Raw genomic sequence first — 7,247 nt, 5'->3', positions numbered from 1 at the left:
GTAGTTTGTTTCTTTGTGAAAACATATATAGGCTTCATTCTGCTAGTATAAAGGATCAAAGCAATGGAGCTTCTATGCATTTGATGTGCTTTAATATTACATCATGAAAGCTCTTAACATCATGTTCATTGCTTTTAGGAATTGGAGCTACATCATGAGGGAGAACAAAAGTGCAAAAGTATAGATCTACTTGAAGATTGATGATGTTTTCACCTGCAACATGAAATTGGAGATAACATCCCCAAGACTCTTGTGTATTCTAGTTGAAATAAAATTATTGTTAGAAGTTTAGACCTTTCCAGTAGTTGAATTACTGTGGTTGTGGGTAAAGGAACCGGACTGTGAGAACTTTCTTCTGAATCAGTTAACTGATGGTCAAAATTATTTTACTTTTAAGGTATCTAAACACGAAACGTACTCAGGTGTTGTATAATTGAATTGAATTGAATTTATTGTCACGTGTACCAAGGCACAGTGAAAAGTTTTGTCTTGGGAGCAATACAGACAGATCACAGTTAAATCGCAAATATAAGTAAATAATAGGTAAAGAGTGGCAAAAACCAAAACACAGGTACAAGTGAATGCTTAGAGTTTGTGAGTCCATTCAGTATTCTAACAACAGTAGGGTAGAAAACTGTTTTGAAACCAGCTGGTGTGTGTGTGTGTGTTCAAGCTTCTGTACCTTCTCCCCAATGGTAGAGGTTATAGAAAAACATTGCCGGGTGGGATGGATCTTTGAGAATGCTGGCGGCCTTTCCTTAACAGGAAGCCTGGTAGATGGATTCTGTAGATGGGAGGTTGGCCTCTGTGATTGTCAGGGTGGAGTTCACCACTCTCTGTAACCATCTCCGATCTTGAACAGTACAGTTGCCACACTAGGTAGTGATACATCCAGATAGAATGCTTTCGATGCCGCACCTATAAAAGTTGGCAAGGATATTGGCCGTCATGCCAAATTTTCTCAGCTGCCTGAAGAAGAGACGTTGTTGGGCCTTTGTAACCAGTATAACCTTGGGAACAGATAGTGTGGAAGTTGGAAACTTAATTACACAATCAAATATTATAAGAATAAAAATTAATCATAACACATTTGCAGATAGTGCAAGAATAATTTACTTGAAAAGTTGTGATTTGACATCAGAAATGAAATTCCCAGCGGGATTACTATTGTTGAAACCTCTTTTGCAAAATTGCCCTCTATAGAAGAGATTTCAAAATTCCCCAGCAGGACTGCCATTGAAGAAACCTGTTTGCAAAAGTGCTCATTATTGAAGAGATGTCAAAAAATGGTTTTATACAGTTTTAATCCAATCCCTGTGGAGAGAATTTCACTGCTGAAATTGGCTGTGTATTTGGCACTGTTTCAGCAATTGTATTTCAAGACTATGACAGCAGACCAATGCTTCAATATAAAATAATGTCACCAAGTCAATGTCTGTCAAAGTTTCAAGTGCGCACATGGGCAAAGTATTTTTCTTTACATGTGATCCATCCTTTCTTAATATTTGATACTGACAGCATATTTTGAGGCTCCAGTCAGCTCCATAACCATCCCCACCCTTAATTGATGGGAAAGCCAAAATAATCAGATGAAAGATAAAGCTGAAGCATTTATCACCATCTTTTGCCATAAGTGCTGAGTTAATATTCAATTGTGGTCTCATTGATGTCTCCAGAATCTTAGATGCTAGTGTTTCACCAATTCAATTTATTTCATGTGATATTAAGAGACAGCTGTATAGATGCAGCAAAGGATGTGGCCCCTGACAACATTTTGTCATGTGTATGGAAGATTCATTTCAAGAAGTCAGATAGCTCCAGTACAGCTACAAAGCTGGTAACCAATCTGATAAATGGAAAATTGCCAAGTATATGTCCTACCTACAAAAAACAGAATGAATTCAACCTGGCTAACTACCATCCCATTTGTTGACAATCGATCATAAGGAAGGGCTTCTGCTTGATATGTCAACTCTCCTGCTCCTCCGATACCACCTGACCTGCTGTGTATTTCCAGCGCCACACTTTTTGACTCATATTCTATGAAGTCCACCCAGCTAACCTTTTTACAATCACTACAGTTTCCCCTGTTAATAAACTGGCTTGCTGCTGGTGTAATAGTCACCTCAAAGCTGCATGGCCACTCAGCCCTTTGGAGGGTCCGCAATGCCAATCAGCGTGCTGGTGCTATTTCCAAAGTTAACACCCAGTTTCAGATGTCAATGCCATGCATGGATCTTGGAGGCCCACACAGAAGGGAAACAAAATTAGAAGGAATGTAGATTAACATAATGCTTTCCAGTGCTATTCACAATGACATGTTAATGATTATGGTCTAATAATCAATCAGTCATCAGTTGTTGATTAACTCCATGATTTAATTATATTAGAACAGTGAAACTTATAAAGCAGACATGACAGTCATAAACTGTTTTCCATGTGGCCAGCTTGCTGAATCTCAACATTGCCAGGTAGCATTTAAAGATTATACACCTACAACACCTGGAGTCCTTAAAGATGAAACCTCTTCAAGGTAACATACACATGCAACAGTGTTACATGTAAATGTGATATGGGACATTTGGTGAGATAGAAGCAGCTTTTTTTTTTTACAAATTTAGTGTAGTCACTCAACTTAGATAAAGCCATAGGCATTACAGGGGAGGATAACATTTCTGATATTCCAAGAGCTTAAAGGAATCTCAGATCATGGTCAGATGTCAAGGATATCCCACCAGACATCCATATCAACAATGGTATAGAACAGAGCTATATAAATATCATGCTGAGATCCAGATCTCGAGTTTATAGAAAAATTGTTCCAAACAAATATTTTACATTGCACTCATGCTTTGGCAAAGTGAATCAAAGTAATCAGCTATTTGTTGTTCTCTAAATTACAAGAATATTTATTATGTTCTATGAACAGATTGAGAGTGTTATCATCCCACCTGATGTTACATCTGGACAAGTGAGATCCCAGAATTAAAATCAGCTTGATAGATCATATTATGCTTCTATTTTAATTGAATATGAAAGTCTTTTTACTGAACATATGCACACAAGACTGCTGATTTGAATTTAACAATATAACAGAAGTTTATTGGACAAAGAAATAAATATAAAATTAACTATATCAAGTTCCTAGCAATAAAACAGGTTGAAAGATTTCAAAACACATGGGAAAATAAAATCTCATCTGCTTTGTAATACCAACACTTTACTGTAAAAATCCAAAAGTTCCTTCACTGTTGAATTCTGTAGATTTAGTTTAATTGCTTCTTCTCATTTCATGCTCTGTGACCTGTAAAGCCATTTTTGCTTGAAAACTCATACCATTCAGAAATTAAGCTTTCTCAGCTTTGAGCAACAAATGCTTGTTTTTAACTTCCTGCTTTGGAAGTTTCACAAAGCACACAAGCTCCCTCAGGTAACTATTGCCCTAACTGCTCTACATAATCTCCTTTTTCTAGAAGAAGTTAAAAATCACATGATACCAGGTTATAGTCCAACAGGTTCGTTTGGAAGTTAGCGTTTGGCGCACTGCTCCTTCATCATGTCGTTAGTAGTCAGGATCATAAGACAGAGTTTATAGCAAAAGATCATGGCTTCATACAACTGATATGGTATATTGAACAAACCTAGATTGCTTTTAAGTTTTTTAGAGTGGGTTACAGGTTTCAATTCATTAATATGTAAATCCCAGACCTTCGATTAAGTCACATTCCCAAGATAACTTAAGGTTTTATAAAAACAGATAACATTTCTGCTCAGATAATGCATTAAATGTGTGAGGTTAGAGTCTGAATCAAGATTCAGACTGTTTCTATTTCCAAAGTAAGAATTTATAAAATGTCACACGGTTTAACTGCCTGCATTAACTGCCTGCAGATTGTGTGCTTTTTGAACAAAATAAAATGTACCTGCAACTACAATTCTGCAAATACATATTTACCCCATAGATTTATATGTATTTGTGCTTGCACGTGAGGGCGAGAGAGATAGAGAGTTTGAGTGTGTGTCTGCGCATGTGAGTGAGTGTAAGTGTATGTGTCTGTGTGTGTGGTATGGTGTGAGTGTGATGGAGTATAATCCTGAGAGAGGATGCGTGTGTGGGTGTGAGTGTGGGATGTGTATGTGTGTGTATCTGAGAGAAAGTGTGTGTAGGAGAGAGGGTCTGCGTGAGTGTGTGTGTATGTAAGGATGTGTGTGTATGTGTGCATGTGTGTGAGTGTGTGTATGTGAGAGTGTATAGTGTAGTGGGGTCATCTGTAGTGTGACATGAACCCAAACTCATGGGCATTAAACTTGGCTATCAGCCTCTGCTCAGCCACTCTGCGTTGTTGCATATCCTGAAGTCCATCTTGGAATTTTGTCAGCTGAAGGTCCAAGGCCGAATGTCCCTGACCACTGAAGTGTTCCCCACCTGGGAGGGAACACCACTGTCTGGTGATTGTTGCGCAGTGTCCATTCATCTGTTGTCGTACTGTCTGCTTGGTTTTTCAAATGTACCATGCCTCTGGGCATCCTTGCCTGCAGCATATGAGATAGACAACGTTGGCTGAGTCACTTGAGTACCTGCCACATACATGGTGGGTGGTGTCCCCACGTGTAATGGTGGGATTCAAGTTGACATTTTGACATGTCTTGCAGCGGTTGCCATGACAGTGTTGTATGGTGTTGTTGTTGATGTTGTCCTGAATACTGGGCAGTTTGCTGTGAAAAATGGTCTGTTTAAGATATAGCGGTCGTTTAAAGGCAAGAAGTGGAGGTGTAGGGAAGGTCTTGGCGAAGTGTTCAACCTCATCAATAATGTGCTGCAGGCTACAAAGAACATGGTGTAGTTTCTCCGCTCCTGGGAAGTACTGGACAGTGAAGGGTATCCTCTCAGTCGCATCCCGTGTCTGTCTCCTGATGAGGTCATTACAGTTCTCACTGAAGCACATCGGAACTGGCAATTGATGAGTTGAGCATCGTATCCTGTTCTTTCGAGGGCATTTGTGTGTAATGGATAGCTGTTTTAATATGTGTAGGATGGAAGCAATGGTGTGGGGTACTGAGGTGCCCATCCTTGATGGAGGTGCGTGTGTCCAAGAATGAGACAGATACTAAAGACTAGTCCATGGTAAGTCTGTTGATGGGATGAAACTTACTGAAATCATTGCCTAGTTGTTTCAATCACTCCTCACCATGGGTCTAGAGGAAGAAAATGTCACCAATACATCTGATGTATAGTGTCAGTTGGAGATCCTGTGCAGCAAAGAAGTCTTGATTGAACTTGTGCATGAAAATGTTGGCATATTGGGGTGCAAACCTGGTCCCCATTGCTGTTCCGTATGTCTGGATGAAGAACTGGTTATCAAAGGTGAAGACATTGTGGTTGAGGATGGTGCTCGGAGCGGATGAGTAGTAGGATGGTGCTCAGAGATTGGCAGTTGTTCATATTGAGTTCACAGGCTATTACAGCGATGCCGTCATTGTGGGGCATGCTGGGGTAGAGTGCTGAAACATCTATTTTCTTGAAGAGACTATATTTGCTTCTGACCTGTCTTCTGCAAATTGAACTCAAAATGATTTGAACTAAATTTTTAAAACACTTGCTCAACCTAGGTTCTGCAAAACTTAATAGTATAACATTTTTCCTTCTAGTTGTAACTGTCACAATATAAGCAAATTTCCATTAACACTATAGGGCTCTTGCAGTCATTTGTTCTGTTTAATGGATGCTTTTTTTAATGCCATGGTTCTAGAAAGACTGACCTAATTATTTTTTAAGCCAGTTCACAAATACTCATTTGAAACTAGTTTGAAATCCAAACTTTAAAATAAATGATATTAAAATGCATATGCAGATGATCAGAAGAAAGTAAAAGTAGATCCAAGCAGTTTTTTTCTGATTCTCAATGAACAACTCCTTCTGTAAGGAGGTATGCTAAAATTATTAACCTACAACAAACATAAAACTTCATGAATTCAATGCAATGGAACAGAAAATTATACTGATGAAATTTAAACCTATCTGACCACATCGGTTAGGTTACTAACAAGAGGCCCACTTTACCATAGTGTGCGCTACTAGGAACATGAGTTAAGTCAGATGATGTAATTGAGATCTGCATACAATTCTTCAGACAATGTTGGAGGTCACATGACACCAGATTATAGTCCAACAGATTAATATGAAATTACAATCTTTTTGAGCACTGCTCCTTCATAAGGTGAAGTTACTTCACTTGACAAAGGAGTGATGCTCCAAAAGCTTGTGATTTCAAATAAACCACTGTCTACCCTATCTAACCCTCTGATTATCTTATACGTCTCGATTAAGTCACCTCTCAACCTTCTTCCCTTCAACGAAAACAGCCTCAGTTCCTTCTGCCTTTCCTTGTAAGACCTTCCTTCCATACCAGGCAACATCCTACTAAATCTCCTCTGAACCCTTTCCAAAGCTTCAACATCCTTCTTATAATGTGTTGACCAGAACTGCACGCAATACTCCAGGTGCAGCCTTACCACTAGGAGAAAGTGAGGACTGCAGATGCTGGAGATCAGAGCTGAAAATGTGTTGCTGGAAAAGCGCAGCAGGTCAGGCAGCATCCAAGGAGCAGGAGAATTGACGTTTTGGGCATGAGCCCTTCTTCTTCCTGAAGATTCTCCTGTTCCTTGGATGCTGCCTGACCTGCTGCGCTTTTCCAGCAACACATTTTCAGCAGCCTTACCACTGTCTTGTACAGTTGAAGCATGACCTCATGGCTCTGAAACTCAATCCCCCTACCAATAAACACCAACACACCGTATGCCTTCTTAATAACCCTGTCAACTTGGGTGGCAACTTTCAGGGATTTATGCACCTGGGCACTGAGATCGCTGTTAAATTATACTGCCAAGAATTTTACGATTAGCCCAGTAATCTGCATTTCTGTTAGTTCTTCTGAATTGAACTATCTTACACGTTTCCGCATTAAACTCCATTTACCACTACTCAGCCCAGCTCTGTGTCTCATCTATGTGCCTCTGTAACCCACAACACCCTTCGGCACAATCCATCATTTTGCCTACCTTAGTGTCATTCGCAAATTCACTAACCCATCCTTCTACGCCCACATCCAGATCATTTATGAAAATGACAAAACAGATCCTTGCAATTTACCACTGGTAACTGAGTTCCAGGATGAGCATTTCCCATAAACCAACATCCTCTGTCTTCTTTCAGCAAGCTAATTTCTGGTCCGAACCACTAAATCATC

The 7,247-nt window shown here is 39.5% G+C and overlaps 1 pseudogene; it reads right to left on the bottom strand.

Moving 5' to 3' along the window:
- Window positions 1–4,265: 4,265 nt before the first annotated feature.
- Window positions 4,266–4,946, bottom strand: LOC148149756 (uncharacterized; annotated as a pseudogene).
- Between the last annotated feature and the right edge of the window lie 2,301 nt (window positions 4,947–7,247).

The sequence above is a fragment of the Chiloscyllium plagiosum genome, unplaced genomic scaffold (genome assembly GCF_037043375.1).
Source record: "Chiloscyllium plagiosum isolate Xiang-an unplaced genomic scaffold, Cpla_swu_hap1 HiC_scaffold_6, whole genome shotgun sequence".
Lineage (NCBI taxonomy): Eukaryota > Metazoa > Chordata > Chondrichthyes > Orectolobiformes > Hemiscylliidae > Chiloscyllium > Chiloscyllium plagiosum.
This window is presented reverse-complemented; position numbering and strand designations above follow the sequence as displayed.